This window comes from Lissotriton helveticus, chromosome 7 (assembly GCF_964261635.1).
Source record: "Lissotriton helveticus chromosome 7, aLisHel1.1, whole genome shotgun sequence".
Taxonomy (NCBI): Eukaryota; Metazoa; Chordata; class Amphibia; order Caudata; family Salamandridae; genus Lissotriton; species Lissotriton helveticus.
In genome coordinates this window covers 1,065,222,144-1,065,238,941 of record NC_136068.1, presented here as the reverse complement: position 1 = coordinate 1,065,238,941, position 16,798 = coordinate 1,065,222,144, and the positions used below count along the sequence as shown (strand labels likewise).

Genomic DNA, 16,798 nt, shown 5'->3' with positions numbered 1-16,798 from the left:
GAGGGTGGAGGGGGGGCCGTCGCCGCCTCACACTCACCACCGTCAGTCTGGAAGTGCCCTCCGGCGTTATAATCCTCCCGCGCGCAGGTCTCTCTCCGCTCCTCCACTCGGCCTTTCGTCAGCACAGAAGCCCCGACCCTCGCCTGGAATTCGTGCCCATCGCTGCTCACCAGGCTGCTTTCTGCGACTTCTCGCTGTAAGATATCAGCCCTCGGCACCAGCTCCGCTGCCGCAGCTTTCTCTTGCCTCGACCTCAGATGACTCACCGCACTAATCTGCACTGTTGGGAGGCAGAATTTCTCACTATATTTAGGATTTAATGACGGATAATTAATGTATATGCAGTGGGACTGTGGGAGCCTCACAGATATGCGGCCATTCCGCTCGTGCGCCACTTAGCGCCCCCCACGTTTGCTGACTTTTTGTGAAATTTGACTGAAAAGAGCAACCAAAGATGTATTTCCAGATATCACACAAGTCCTGTGCACACATTGAATCGTGATGGATAACCTATCTCCCAACTAGTTCCCCCAATCTCAAATGAATTTGACTGTTCGGATCACTCCCCAATTATCTTGGACATTCTACTCAGGAACAAATAGGTCTCTCAACAGTCACAATTTAAAGGGAAAACAGTGCTAGGTAAATACAGAAATATTACTGAAGACGCACGGAGAACCTTCGTCACCACACAACTTGACTGCCAGGAGTTTCCAACCGACATTAACAAACCCAAAATAATTACAAAAAAGCATAATAGAAATATGTAGAAAAGGTGGCCGGAAAACATGGAAATAATTCAGAAACTTGCCTAATAAAACATGGTTCAACAAAAACTCAATAAAATCGCGACCTGCAACTAAAACCTAGAAAAGACATTAATAATTGGCAACTCGCCCAGTATTAAAGTACAATTGAAAACAGCTAGAAAAACATACAAATCTGAAATAAAGAATGTGAAAGCAGCATACATTCAAAAGCAACTACCGGTTTCTCAGAACCCAGCAATAATTGAATTCAAATGTATAATTGAGACACCTCAGATCATAAATGGAAAGTACCACCCTTTCTGAGGGTAAATGCAATGAGTTCCCAAGATTCTTCCAGAGATAATCAGAAATAAAGTACCCTTATGTAGTTCTAAAAAAACTACCTATTTAACCAAGACAAACAACACATGGAACACATTCAAAGAACTACGATTAAATCTAGCAATTGCAACCGGTGTACTACTTTGATTACTTCTTACCTGCTAAAATAATAAAATACAATTGCCACCTTGTACTACTATTTTGTCTCTCTTTGATTTGAAGATTGGACAAATCTCACTATCCCCCCCCAAAAAAAACAAGGCTGATCCAGAAACCCTTGACAACTACAGACCAATTACTAACTTATCATGGTTAGGCAAAGCTATGGAGAAATGAGTAGTGGTGCCCCAACTAAACAAAATACATTGATGGTGATTTTTTTCTTTACAGTTACAATTTGGATTTAGGGTGGCCACAGTACAGAAACGGTCACAGTAAGAATCCTGCATTTTCTGCAAATCCTTGACAATGGAGATTAATGGCAGTTAATTCTATTAGACGTGTCGGCTGCATTCAACACAGTAGATCAAAGAACAATCTTAAATATGTTACAAAAGAGAATAGGAAACAGGAAGTGCTCAATTGGATCAAATCTTCTGGTTTAGATGATGCACATCCTTAGATGAACTGCATGTGTACTTCATCGTCTTCATTGGGAAGGGGGCAGGAGCTGGCAAGTTCTTTTATGGGTGCGAAGAACACATCCATGGCTCTTACAGTTCATGCTATGTCTGGCAGCGGAGGTACCTTTCTTAATCTGGGATCTCAAATGATTCAAAGTACTCTGTTGCAGCCCTCTTGAGGGCATCGTATGTGTATGGAGGTCCTGCTTTGAATACCCTCTTTACATTCTTGTGAACGTTTGCCCCCGCGAGTTGTAAAAGGAGTGAGCTCTTCCACTCTGCAACATTAACCACGGCCGCTAAATAGGTCTCTAAACAGTCAATCCAGTCCTTCCAATGAGTTAACTGCGTTGGCAGCGGGCCAGGGATTGAACATTTTTCCAGGATAGGGACCAATGCCATGAGGTCGGCAATTGCATTCGTTGTGCCGCTGTCCAGTAGTGCAGCAGGGCTGGGTCTGCTTACGCTCCGACATTGCAGGTGTGGTGCAAAGTTGTTTCTGGGAATCTGACATGCTGCAGTGGGTCGCATTACTTATGTGGTTTTGCTGATGGTAGGTTGGGGGTGAGACCACATGGTCATCAGCATGACTGCCAGTGGGTATGCGTGTACGACTACACTATGCGCAACAGACACACCGATGATGGACGGAGTGCAGAACAAATCCAACATTCTCCCCAGGTCAATAGATCTGGGTTAAATCCCTTGTTCTTTTGCTCGCCATGCCACCCCAGTTTAGACCCAGCCATATGCAAATCTGTCTTCACCCTGTGCCTCATGGGAACAGTCCAAACCAAACTGCCAAGCCAGGTCCACCCTGGACAAGAAAAAGCATCCTGGGACCGGTTTCGGGGCATTACCCCTCATCAGCCAGGCTAACTTGAATTCAACGGCACAGTGAATCCTGGACCCACGTCTGGGCATACCCGACACACTTAGGGTGGAGAAAGCAAAAGACACACAGATGATGGACAGAATGCAGAGCAAATCAAACATTCTTCCCAGTCAATAGATCTGGGTTAAATCCCTTGTTCTTTTGCTCACCATGCGACCCCAGTTTAGACCCAGCCATATGCAAATCAGTCTTGACCCTGTGCCTCATGGGAACAGTCCAAACCCTTACTACCAAGCCAGGTACTCCCTGGACTGGAAAGAGCATCCTGGGACTGGTTTCGGGGTATCACCCCTCCCCAGCCAGGCTAGCTTGAATCTAGTGGCACAGTGAGCCCAGGACCCACAGCACAGGGTCATGACTGATTTGCATATAACTGGGTCTGAACTGAGGTGGCGAAGTGAGCTAAAGAACAATGATGGATTCAACTCAGCTCTGACTCGGGTCTGTGACTGGGGGGTGAGTGTCTGAAGCGTGTCAGCGCTCTGTCCATCATCTCCTTGATTTTGCTTTGGTCGCTTTAAGTTTGCAGGGTATGCCCAGACATGGGTCCCTTCCTCACTTTGCCACTGGATTCAAGCTAGCCTGGCTGATGAGGGGTGTCACCCCGAGACCGGTCCAGGATGCTTGTTTAGGTTTCAGGGAAGACCTGGCTTGGGAGTTCGGGCTGGACAGTTCCCATGAGGCACAGGGTCAAGACCGATTTGTATATAGCTGGGTCGGTACTGAGGTGGCGAAGTGAGCTAAAGAACGATGATGGATTCAACCCAGATCTGTGACTGGGGTTGAGTGTCTGAAAAGATTCAGCGCTCCATCCATCATCTCCTTGTGTTTGCTTTGTCCACTATACGCAACAGCATGCTGACCTGGAAGGCATTGTGACGCTCTCCCCACATTGAGACAGTCTCAGGCTGTACATATGCTCTTCGAGTGCTAGGCAGGCATCAGTGGGGTTGGGCCAAACACAAGGGAGTAGGCCGCCTCTTCTCTCTTATCTGCGGGGAAAGCACCTCTCCCAAGGGAAAAAGAACAATTGGTGGACAGAATGCAGAACAATGTCATACAGTCACCCCAGTACAGGGATCTGGGCCTAAATCCATCGTTTTTTGCTCACCATGCCATTCCAGTTTGGACCCAGCCATATACAATTCAGTCTTGACCCTGTGCCCAATGGGAACAGTCCAGCCCGAACTGCCAGGCCAGGTCCTCCCTGGACTGGAAACAAGCATAATAGGACCGGTTTCGGGCTTTCAGCCCTCTTCAGACAGGATAGCTTGACTCAAGTGGCATGGAGAGCACGTGTCCCACGTCTGGCAATACCCGTCCAACTCGGGGTGTCAAATGCAAAAAGAACAATTGATGGACAGAATGCAGAACAATGTCATACATTCATCCCAGTACAGAGATGGCCATGTCCTGGCCAGAAGGCATTGGGTGAGGCCATGCTGCTCGGGCGGAGCTGCTATGCTTGCTGCAGTGCGGCACACCAGCGGGCTAGCAAGGGGCCGTCATGGGAGTGCAAGGCGTTAGGTAAGCGTAGGCTATGCACACCTGGTCGCCAATGTAGCATTTTACATGCAGGCCTGGAGCGCACAGAATGATACAGGGCGCACTGGCTACAGGTTATTAAAAGAACCATGCACTGAGTTGGGAATTACCTTTATTCACTTACCCATGTCACCACATCCGGCAGTCCCATAACTCAGAAATCCTAGGGTGTGACTACTAATCCCCCCTCTGTGTGAGGTGTGCCATGGATGTTCCCATTCCTCTAAACACTACTGGGTCCTTAGATAGTTCAGGTTATTTGTAGGCAAACGCATTCATCAAATTGAATGAGGCTTTTGGCACTCCAGAGACGACTTCTATTCTTTGAGCCTCAGTTGGTTGCTGTGCTATAGTCATCCAGAACGCCACCACTGTCAAAAGAGCCGCCATAGAGGAGTGGAGCCAGGTCCATTTCCTTGGCATCCGAGAGTTATTATTACAAAACATGTAGAGAACCCTGATAGCCCAAAAGGGCTTCCTTGTACCATGTACTGTCCAGAGAGCAAGAGAAACAAAAGAAAAAGCATAGTTAACACATTAGGTTTTGTGGGAAAAGCCAGGTTTTCAGCTTTTTGTTTGAAAATAAATAAATAAATAAATAAATAAATAAAAAGGGACGCAAGGCTCTAACCAAAAAACAAACAGTAGCTTATTCCAGAGTTTGAGAGGCAGGTAAGAAAAGCTATGGCCAGCAAGGTGGCTGTGAAAGATCGAAGGGATCTTACGTTGCTCCATGCGCAATAAGAATCTCGATCACATGTGAGTTGTACATGCTGCTAAATACAGCAATATAATCTTATGTACTAAAGTGAACTGCTTCTGAAGGTTAAAGAAATGCACTTTTCTAAATGTTGAAGAAACTAGATCATATTTTTACACAATGTTTGTTACATGGTATACATGCCAAATATTTTCATGACTTGGCTTGTGCACGGGCTCTTAGAACCGAGTCAGACCCTTGGCTCAGCTCTCCTCGTTAATTACTGGGCTCGCCCACCACTAAGAAAAACTAATACATGAAGAAGTCTAATTTCTAAAGCAAAAGCATATTCCAGAGTTTGAGGGGCAATAAGAAAAGCTACGGCCAGCAAGGTGGCTGTGATAGATCCGAGGGATCGAAAGTAAAGTTGCAAAATGAACAGATGTGACGATGAGGGCAGACCTTTGCATGCACCAGGGAGTAGTTTACTAAGTTAGGTCGAGGTTCTAATAGTGTCCTTACAAGTAAGGGTGATGCTCTTCTTTCTTAGGTCCACCGTCTAGACCACACTTGTATAACAAATAGAAATGCCCATGAAAGGAGCACCCAAATAATTAATTAACAGTCCACGTTGAAGTCCATATTCAATTATTTCTTGATGATTATTCAGTTCCCATTGTATTTATGTTAAATTTTGACATATTGTTTTGTTACTTTCACAGCCCTGATGATGTCCCAATAGGGACGAAACGCGTAGGCTGTTGTTTGTTCTATAATAAAAAACTTTGAGACAAAGACTGAAGTTGAAATATAGGATTGATTTGACTTCTTGTGATATATGGACTGCTTTGGTTGGAAACTAAATAATCATCAAGAAATAAATGAATATGGACTGCAACATGGACTGTTAATTATTTGGGTGCTCCTTTCATTGGCATTTCTATTTGTTACGAAAGTAAAGTTGCATTTGCAAAACGCAGATTGTGCGGAGGGCATTACGTTGACATTTTTTCAGATACTTAGGACCAAGACCTCTGAGAATCCCATTAACCAAACACAAAGTCCTGAAACTGGTTCTCTTGGAAATCAGGAGTCAATATAGATCTCGGAGATACTGAGAAATAGGTTTGGAAAACGTGTTTGTAGAGCATCCTTTCAGCTCTGCTGTAGAGTACCGGCAGCCCGAACACTGGCAGCACATGCACTTTGTGGAGTGGATACGTTGGCCCGTTCCCTCCTCTCAGTGCTGTCAGACTGTTTTCTCTCCGAGGGGTGGATGATGCCCTCCATGCTCCTGCTGCTGCAAACAAGTTGCGCGTGCGTCATCCGACCGCCCCTTCTCATCACACAATAATATCTCACGAATATGGTAAGGAAGAACTGTATACAACCAGCTTTGCCAGCACTTTTATATTTAGTAATGCCAATAGATGATTACTGCATTGTTGGTGCAGGGGGAGAGAGGGGAGTCGCAGGGAACTGCCTCTTTCCTGGTGCCTATGATCGAAGAAACTCAGGCAGTACTTGTAGGAATAGGATGGAGGCTGTATGACAAAATGAAGTGACCCCCGTCTCACGAGGGATGCATACACCTACAACAGTGCTGTCCTTTTCGGAGATGTGAACAAAGCTATTGTACGGTTCGGTTTTTTGAGTGGTATGGTCCCGCAGTGCTGAGCAGTGTATGACCGGTGCATGTGAGGGGGGGCGGAGGATGATAACAGAGCTGCAACCCTGTTTAGGGAGGAGGGAGAAAGCACGCAGCAGCCCAGATATCTGCCCGCATTGGAGAGAGGGTGCAGTCTTGGCAGAGGAGGAATGCACACTTTTTGTCCGGTGTGGGACTTAGGCGGGAGGAACAGGCTGCCAGCGAACACAGAAGACAGCGAAACAGAAAGCAGCTCAGCAACCAGGTTGTGACTGAGAGGGCGGGGGCTGCCCGCGCACGCGTGCTGTTATGAAGAGGGAGCCCCGGCGCCAAAGCGAAGTGCGGCAGCTGAAGTCCCAGGTCCCAGGAGGGGGCCCGGGTGAAGACCAGCGGATAGCACTGCGGGGCTCCCATGCAGAGACTGACCCACTGGCTGCCGAGGGAGAGAGGGACACGTGGAAAGAGCCAGGTGAGTGGGGGGGTTGTGTGGGCGTGTGTGTGCGCGCGTGTGTGCGAGTGTGTCTGTGTGTGCGTGTGTCTGTCTGTCTGTGTGTGTGTGTGTATGTGTTATCCACTTCCTGGCAATGTAGGACAGGAGATGTGTGGGTGAACATGCGCGCTCACATGAGAGAATTGCCTGCACGTGCCCATCCAGTCTCACATTCCCAGGAAGTGAGTAACAAAAGATGCTTCGCTGGACGCAGTGCTTCGCACTGCTTACACCAACTCGACCTAAAAAGGCGTTGAAGTAATATGTGATGGAACACTGTGTCAAATGCAGCCAAAAGGTCTTCAAGATAGGTTCATGGATGGAGTCTCGCCTCAGTTCTCTTCAGTCAGCTCACAAAAGTGGGATCAGCATCAAGAGGGCAGATTGAGAGGGGATAGCGAAGTATCTCGGTAAAGGGTTAGATTGGGAGGAAATAAAAGTTAATTGGGATCCTAATGATAAATGGATCAGGGTTACAACCATGATAAATGGAAACCCTATTAACTTAGTGACCTATTATGCCCCGGTAGTCAACAACTCCAAAGCAATCCTCCAGATTAGTGAGGTGGCCATGGGAGCAGAAAGCCCCATAATTATAGGAGGGGATTTTTATATAAAATACAAGATTTGGTAAGGGACACCACAAACAAAACTAATAAGAAGTTAAAGCCTTATACCAAGAAAATAATAGATATACAGTAATGGGAGTATCAGCTGGTGGATCCATGGCGTAGAGCTAATCCAGAGTTTTCACAATATACTTGTTATTCACAGCTATGAAAATCTGCCTGTCGTATATATGTTTTTTTAATTTCCCACTCTTTTAACTGTGTGGATTCTGAAATATGCGCTAAAGCTTTTTCTGGTCATTCTTCTGTCAGCATCGATCTAGTTAAATTAGAAAAAAAGGAGAGGTCCAGGTGGCAGATGGAGCGCTCCCTGCTCTCTAATCAGCAATGGGTAGCAGTTATGAAAAAGCATATAAAGAATTGTTTTCAGATAAGGGCACTGCATCTTTTTTTCAGTTTGGGGAGCCTTTAAGGAAACAATCCGGAGGCAAATGGTGGCATTTAAGGCTGCACAATCCAAAAGGCGGGCGACATCTATAGCTCAACTTCAATCTGCAGTTGACAATGTATTACAGCACAGGGCTAGTCGGTTTGTTACACAAAATGCTGTTGATAGGCAATTAACCAAAGCAGGTTTAAGAGAGTTTTTTATTCTAGAGGAAATACAGAGCTCACGGCTATATCAGCACCGGGTGTATGAGGAAAGCCAGATAGTGGAGAAGTTCCCTGCTCGCACAACCAGGATTAAGCAGGAAGCGACAATGATTATGAACTGGCTGAACCAGAGACAGGTGCTGCAGTTTCTGAAAAGGAAGGATAGCTAAAAAAGTTTGAAGCATTATAGTGACTTATATGCAGCTAAATATACAGTCTCAAAGGAGACTATGTCTAATTATTTCCAGCCCATAAAACTCCCACAATTGACAAGCACGCAGTTAGAAGAAGGATATTACAGTAACAGAAATCCAACTTGCCCTGGACGCAATGCTTAGAGGCAAGGCTTTTGGCAATTATGGCTTCCCAACAGAATTTTACAAAACTATTTTTTTTAAAGAACGGATACCTTTTTTAGTTGAGTTTTTTAATTCTATAAAAAAAGGGGGGGGGGGGGGATTCCATTGGATTTTAAAGAATCAACAATTGTTAGCTTTGTTAAGAAGGGCAAGAACCCTAGAGATGTCAATTAGTATGGACCGATAAATTTATGAAATGCAGATTACAAAATATTAATGAACTTTGGGCTAATCGTGTGACCCCAATAGCTAAGAAGATAATTTATATGGATCAGACAGGATTTACCGCCTATAGGATGATGTAATCTAACACAGGTTTCTTAATCCAAGCACGCACTCAATTTTTTTTAATATTAATCAGACGCCGGCAGTCATAATGATCGTAGATGCCGAAAAAACATTTGATCTATTTAATTGGGATGTTCTTTTCTTCTGCCTTGAGAGGTGGATTTCCTCCTCAGTTGATTAATATGCTTCACCGGGTATATCAAGGAGCACAGGCAAAGGTTCTTAAAAATTCAAATGTTGCAGGAATGGTGGAAATAAACTGGGGAACTGGTCAGGGTTGTCCCCTTTCTCCTGTATAATTTAACTTTTTTATCAAACCTTTGGCCGTTGGCATCAGGGCCAATATGGGTATTGAGGCACTGATATGGGAATATCCATGCTTAAACTATTTGTGATAATTACCAAAGGAAGTGCCAATACTGTAAAAGATTTTAAACTCAAATTCCTAAATACATCCGAACTAAACAAGATGCCTAGATATCACAAGTGTGAATAGAACTAATCCTTTATTTTTATAGCAAATGATTTTTCAAAAGGTTTGGTTATGATTTACCAACTTTACAAGTTCATAAGACCTTATATACATGAAATTTACATCAATACAAACATCATAATCCACAAAAGGTTCAATACATTTACAATCAAAAAATTCATTCATACCTCAATCATCCTAAATCTAAAGCAACCACAGAGACACAAACGAATTTACACTGGAATATTAATATTCACAGAAAGCCATATATAAATTTTTTCAATTTCTGCACCACAGTTTCGTATACTTTCTGGCTGTAACAGTCAAACTATTTGCGGACAATATAATACTATACCTCAGGCCAGAAGGACAAAATATTAAAGAAATACTGTCCGAATTGGACCGGTTTCAAGCAATTGGGGGATATACAATCACTCATCAAAAAAACAGAATTGCTTTTATTTAAGGTCTCTCTCAATATACTCCCTTTCAATCTCAAGCAGCAGGCTGCTAATAGGGAACCAGTTTGTTATTTAGGGATCAAAGTAACTAATCCGTTTGCAGAACTCTATAGATTGAACTATGAAACGATGATGAGAAAGATCAAAGATTGATTGGATATTTTAGAAGCCCAGCTAGTGGTTGCGGAGCACACGTGTCGGGAAGTGAATAGACAGGATTCGCGTAGACAATTATTGTATACCCAACAGCTTTACGCCGGGGCGTTGATTCCCCGTGCCCTCACAGACCAGACTAGAGACGCACTCGATGTTCCGATCACAATTGAGGAGACAATAAAGGAAATGTGCTCTGGTAAGGCTTCGGGCCCTAACGGCCTCCCTTGCAAATTTTATTAAAAATATCAGTCCCTTAATATGGCCCGCTACCATGCCGCTCTTCAGGCCGTGTTTGACTTTCAGTGTCATCCAGCTGATTGGAGACATGCAGAGATTGTAATCTTTCAGAAGCCGGGTAGACCCCCTGAACTCCATTCCTCCTATCAGCCAATCTTGCTCCTGAATGTGGAGGCAAAGCTGTTCGCTAAGATTATCACCAATCGCATAGTTCCACATATACTTGACTTAGTCCACTCTGATCAGACTGGATATATGCCAGGCCGCGCTACGTGACATAACATTCAGCGTGCTCAGAACGCCATTGCATCTGTAGATAGATTGGGTGAAACTGCTGCCCTCGTGCTGGCTTACATAGATAGGGCGTTCGACTCTTTAAGTTTGAAATACCTATTTGCGCTGTTGAACCGCCTCAATCTTGACCCGTGTCTCTTATGGAATATTGAACTCCTATACACTGACGTTACCGCGTCGGTCCGAGTGGCAGACTGTCTCACATACATTTTCTATTGGAAGTGGCACCCGCCAAGGCTGCCCCCTCTGCCCATATCTATTTGCGCTCGCTATTAAGCCCCTTGCGGCCTGGGTGTGGAAAGACGCTCAGTACCAGGTATTTGAGTGGCCTGGGGCGATGTTGGATCGCATAGCGCTGTATGCAGACGACGTATTATTTTTTCTTACACATCCGGATCGTTCCGGGCCTCGAATCCTCAGGATCATGCAGGTCTTTCGCGAGACCTCAGATAGATAGATAGATAGATAGATAGATAGATATCGAAACAAAATCCTGTCACCTCAGCCTTCGATGCTGCGTTTTCCACAGGTACGGATCACTCAGACACAAAGCGTTCGTGAATATTCAGTGGTTTATTTTCTCCTCTCCACCAGCATGACGCGTTTCGGCTGTATTAAAATAGCCTTGAATATATATATATATATATATATATATATACCTGAAAATCCAATAGCCCTTATGTAGGACGGGACAACTTGGCCCATGGTCCAACGACGTCACGGTGGTGTCCGATGGCTTTAAATATCTGGGGGTCTTTGTGGCTGATTCACAGTCTTTGTCTTGGGAAAGGAATCTAGCACTGCTGGGGATTCAGATCAAAGAACAAACTCGCGTTTGGTCACATCTTCCTCTTTCGCTGCTCAGTAGACTACTGTTCCAGCTTCAGAATTATCCCTATTTGATCCCATATAGCTGGTTTACACAGCTCAATGCTACTCTCCGACACTTTCTCTGGGGGGGTGTGTCTGCCCGGGTCTCCTTGAAGACCTGTTTCCAATCGACCTACTGCCGTGGTTTGGCAACGCCGGATATCCAAGCCTATTGTGCTGCCTCACACTTATTTTATATAAGTGGTGGTACGAGGATAGGTCAGATCCCGCCTATACAGTCGATCGATGGCTCATGGGCACCCAACCGCTGCACTCCATCCTGTATGCAAGCACTGTCCAGAAGGCATTGTCCCCGGCGACTGCCATGGTCTTTAGTCTCTGGAAGCGCACTCTCCTGGCAATGCGGTGGGGGGGCAGAGTAACGAAAGAAGCTCCCCTCTGGGGTAATGGTGTCCTGCCACAACTGCCCGGTTTTCCCGGCTTTTTGGGATGGTATAAAATAGGTATCTCTACCATCGGAGATGTCCTTTATGGACAGACACTGAAATCCTTTCAGGAGTTGCAACACAAGTATGCGATGCCTAGGTCCCAGTTCTATTAATATTTGCAGTTCCGTCATGCCCTCGCTCCTTATCTAATATTACATGAGTCCATACCCGAATTTAGTCCGATTGAGGCTAAGGTGTTCATGGGGGAATTGGGTGAACACAAGATTGCGAAAATCTATCACACGATTGTCACCAATAGTCACACAACACTTTCCCACACAAGGAAGGCTTGGCAGGCTGACCTGGGCCTACTGGATGATGAAGATTGGATGGAGGCGCTTGCGTCCCCACGCGGTGCAGCCATTGCAGTGCGACTAAGGTACATACAGTTCAAATACTTACACAGAGTGTACTACACAAGACATCAGCTGTGGCGGGTGGGACAAATTACCTCCCTGATCTGTTTGAGGTGCGGTGCAGTTGACGGTACATTGCTCAACACTGGTCATGAACATCCCTCTCGAAATTTGGGCACAGTGTTATTTCCTGTTTGTCACAGGTACTAAGGGGGGATGTCCCTAATACGCCCAGATTGACCCTCCTACATATTACAGATGACATAGGGGGAAATGTGTACTAACGGCACCTATTGTTACTGGGTCTCACACTTGCAAAGCGCGACATGGCAAAACACTGGAAAGATACCTGCCCGCCTAGAGGTCTGGAAAAAGGGTTTAGATTTCTGCATGGGGCTTGAGATACCTATCTTTGCTGGAAGAGATGGGCAGATTATCGGGGGATTTACCTGGAGCCTGTTCCTGATCCACCAACAGAGTGACTGACTTGAACATGGTTGATATGTGGGAATGTATAGATGGTCGTGATGTAGACCTATCATTATTAGATGCTTTATATTTATTGTAGATGGGCGACACGGTTGTTATTTGTTATTATGACAAGTTGTTCTGTACAGAATTCTTCATTATGTAATGCTGCTAAATGTCGACACCAATATCCGTGATATGTACCTAACGCTGTTTTTGTGCAACGCCGTATCAGGCGTCTTTTGGATATGGACAATAAAATTTTGTTGTGAAAAAAAAAGAAAAGATTTATTGGATAGATGGGCATTTCTCCCTCTTGCACTGATAAGGTGCATAGCTCTGATAAAAATGTCTATCCTACCTTTGTTGACTTTTGTTTTTACCAATATACCGATGAAAATTATTAGGGTGTATTTTAAGGAATTGCACTCTTTAGGCGTTTTATTTGGAATAAAAAGGCTCCAAGAGTTACATTTCCAGTGCTTTAGCTGGATGTTAGCCAGGGGGGAAATAGCATTACCTAATATGTATACGTTATTATGAAGCAGCCCTTGTAGATAGGATAATTGGGATTATAGATGCTAAAGGATCTCAGGATATTTTTTTAAATAAAAGATGGTGCAGGAGGTGGGATAACAGTTAATGTTATTTAAAAAGACAGAAAAATTGACAAAAAAGGAAAGATACAAAACACGCCAGGAGTATTGCTGGAGTCTTCAAGCATTTTATGCCTCAAAAGGGACAATCTGCAGGGTATGGGTATGTGCAGCTAAATTAATGTAAGGCGCTGGGTCTGCAAATACCAAGTAGCCATATGAGGTATTGCTATGCAAATGGATTGAAATAAGTGGGACATTTTTTTAAATGGAGGGAACTATATATCTTGGCAGAATATTCAAGCAAGATGCGGAGATCGCTGCTAGCTTTTTCACTTTGGGTACCTGCAAATCATAAGAAAATGCAAAATTCAAATGTGTTCCATCTCTTCACCAATAATGAATGAATGACTTGTTTAGGACAAAGATGAGGAGGTAGGAAATTGGTATAGGCTACTACGGAGTCATGGGCAGTGCTATTTGGTGAAACGGTTCTTAGAAAATATCACACTGACAACCCAATGTACTTTTTCGGAGGCCGAATGGCAGGTAATTTCAAAATTAGGAAATAAGACCTTAAGAGTTGACAACTTTAAGAGAATGTCCTTTTTAGCTTGATGGATGGCATATCATACTCCTAAAGCCCTCTAAATAAATTATCCGGAGTTGGAAGATCACTGCTTTTGCTGTAAGCAGTTAAGGGGTGGGGGCGATTGGTTACATACGTTTTTACCTGTCCTGGGATTGCTCTGTTCTCGGAAGAAGTACTAGATGCCTTAAGCAGGGGGTTAAACAGACGGATGGAACCTGGAGGTAGGTGGGGCACTCTTTGGGTTCTGTAGACAAAGTCAAAATCAAGCACTGAGACATGGGGTGGATGTATTTATTACTATTATCTCTTTAATTGCCCGTGCTTTGATTTTGTAGAATTAGAAGACAAATAGAGGACCAACCTATCAGGAATGGTACAACAAAATGAGTTGAACTAAAAAGTCTGAGGAGGCATATGCAAAAAGGGTTGGTGGTCTCAAAAGATTCAGCGCCTCCTGGCAATTTACGAAGGAGATTGAAAACAAATAGGGCAGGACTCTGACTAGTAGTATTTGATATCCTCGATGAGTTAGTAAGTAACATAGTATATAGAAATATTGCAATCTCCAAATTAGATCAATGCGTGGAAAATTTACTATTAAAACAATGGTCTCGAGGAGATCAAGAATGAAAGCTGATGAGATGCACTTTATGGTTCGCTGCTAAACAAAGCAAAGCTGCACTTTAATTTTTTAGGAATGGTATTTTCTATGGCTTTCAATGATTAGCTGATAAATCTTGTACTTTATTGAGAGTATATTTGACTAGCTCCCTTTGAGTACCTATGCACTTTCTGGACATATTAAGGATCTAATGTATTGAAACGAAGGCTGCTAAACTTCACACACTAGCACTTTTTTGAAAGTATACCAGACTATTCCAATTATGCACATCTTCGCTTTGTAGTGATATAGAGGATCTAATGTATTGTTGAAATTATAATGATGAATGTGTTGTATCCTATGAATCAGCTTAAGTACCTTTTATTTACAGTATAGTTGACTATCTCCTTTTGAGTACATATGCACTTTATGGACATATTAAGGATCTAATCTATTGAAAGGGCGGCTGCTAAACTTCACACACTTGCACTTTATTGAAAGTATACCGGGCTATTCCACTTATGCATATCTGCACTTTGTAGAAATATTAAGGACCTAATGTATTGTTGAAATGATAATTATGAATGTGTTGTATCCGAAGTATCACCTTAATTTAAAAAAAAAAAGCGGTAGATTGAATAGTTAGGGTGTTCCCGTCCTCTTAGACATTCCATCCCTCCCTCTTAATCGTTGACTCCCTCAACAAACGGTTTGCTAAGTAGACTTATTAGTGACTATGGACAACATCCTTGTCTACAGATTAATGTTTAGGTTTGAGGGAGCTTGGGGTGGATTTTTTTTAGCCCACAGGTCTCCTTGCCAGATGTATCTCCTTGTTCCTCTGTTGTCTTGTAGTCTCCCCTGGAATTCACGATGGTCGTCAGCGACTTGGCGGTAGTTAATATTCAGAGTTTGGCAGACATTACAAAAATCAGCTGATTTCATGTCCACCCTATTGAGAGTGTATTCCCTAGTTTACTCTGTGATGAATGTACCTTCGGCCCAATTTAGGGCACTCTAAATAGAGCCGCCTTTTGCAAATATCCACGAAACTATAAATAGCCCTGAAGCCCTCTCCGGTTCATTTGTTACTTCTACCGAGGCCTCCTGGAGACGTTCTAAGGCAGATTCTCATGGCCATCACTGCTTCTATTTCCAATCTCGGTGTCAAGAGAGAGTCCTCATCTAAAGATTGTGAGGACCATTTTAGTCTAAACTTTCTACAGGACTAATTCAATAAGAGTCTCTCAATTCTGACAATAACTGTGCAATGGTTATGTTTTACTAGATCCACGGGGAGAGTTGGGAGCCTTTCAAGCTCCTAAAACACAACTTCACCTCTTAGAACTCTTGTTCCAGCTTGCGGCCAACCTTTAATGTTACCCTTTCAACAAATACATTTGTTTCTGCCATTGGGGAGGTTTATAATATGTATCCCTGAAAGCAATTACCTCAATATGCAGGCTCAGTGAATTGGGGTCCTTTTGCTCTAGAGCTCTCTACCTGTGGTTTCTTTCCGCAAAGGGTGCTTACGCTCTAGGCTGGTGCCCAAGGTGAGCGCCACTGATCATCAGTAAGAATCTATTGTGTTCACTTTTTTCCTTTCACATGCATCAGGGGTGTAGCCACTTCAACTACTAAATGTGATGGGGAGCACAATATAAAGTTATAAGAATATAGAGTGGACAGTGACAGTAGTGTCTTTTTTCTGTTTTCCTTTTGGGGGAGCGCCGGCCCTGACTGAAGTACTGAAGGGAAAAGCTTGAAGAAGAAGGCCTTACACTCAATGATTGTGCTTCCAAACTGTGTTGTTCCTCCATTATGTTGTTGTGCACTTAAATTGTTGGACTATTGGTAGTGAATAAAAACTAAGACATTGATTTATATCAACATACCTCGTGTCTTATCCTAAGGCCAGCCTGTAGATTCAGGAGTCATCTTAAGGGAGAAGAGGTGAAAACCATCACAGTGGTGTCATAAGTGGAATATTGTCATCTGAAACAAGATGACGCAGCCCGTAACAGTACAGGACATGATAACTCAGTTAGTAGAAGGGCAGAGACACTTGCAATTGGTATTGGAGCAACAGAATTAGAATGCACACAAATAAAGGGAAACTTTTCAAGCCGCAATGAAGGAACAGGTGATTCTCTTAACTTGCAATCAGAAAGTGCAGGACATCGCCATTTCGCGACTCACGGATGCTATCTCTAATGCCAGAGTACACCCTAATATCCCCAGCAGTGTACTGCAAAACTTTCAGGAGGGCGAAGATCCGGATTTCGTTTTTTACAAACTTTGAGAGGGTTGCTACTACCGCTACTTGGCCTCCTGAGAGATGGGGTCAATATATAGCTCCATTGCTATCAGGGGAGTTACAAGCG

The 16,798-nt window shown here is 43.8% G+C and overlaps 1 protein-coding gene across 3 annotated transcripts in view; it reads right to left on the bottom strand.

Annotated features, from left to right (window-relative positions):
• The window catches only part of ENGASE (endo-beta-N-acetylglucosaminidase), a 225,859-nt gene that overhangs the window by 194,530 nt on the left and 14,531 nt on the right, over window positions 1-16,798 (bottom strand). The window contains exon 1 of one of the 3 annotated variants that reach the window (XM_078653982.1): window positions 4,279-4,645. The exons of the other annotated variants lie outside the window; for them this stretch is intronic. The gene's annotated coding sequence lies outside the window, so the exon portion shown is untranslated. Of the gene's footprint in view, window positions 1-4,278; window positions 4,646-16,798 lie in introns of those variants that run through there. 3 annotated transcript variants of the gene reach the window in all.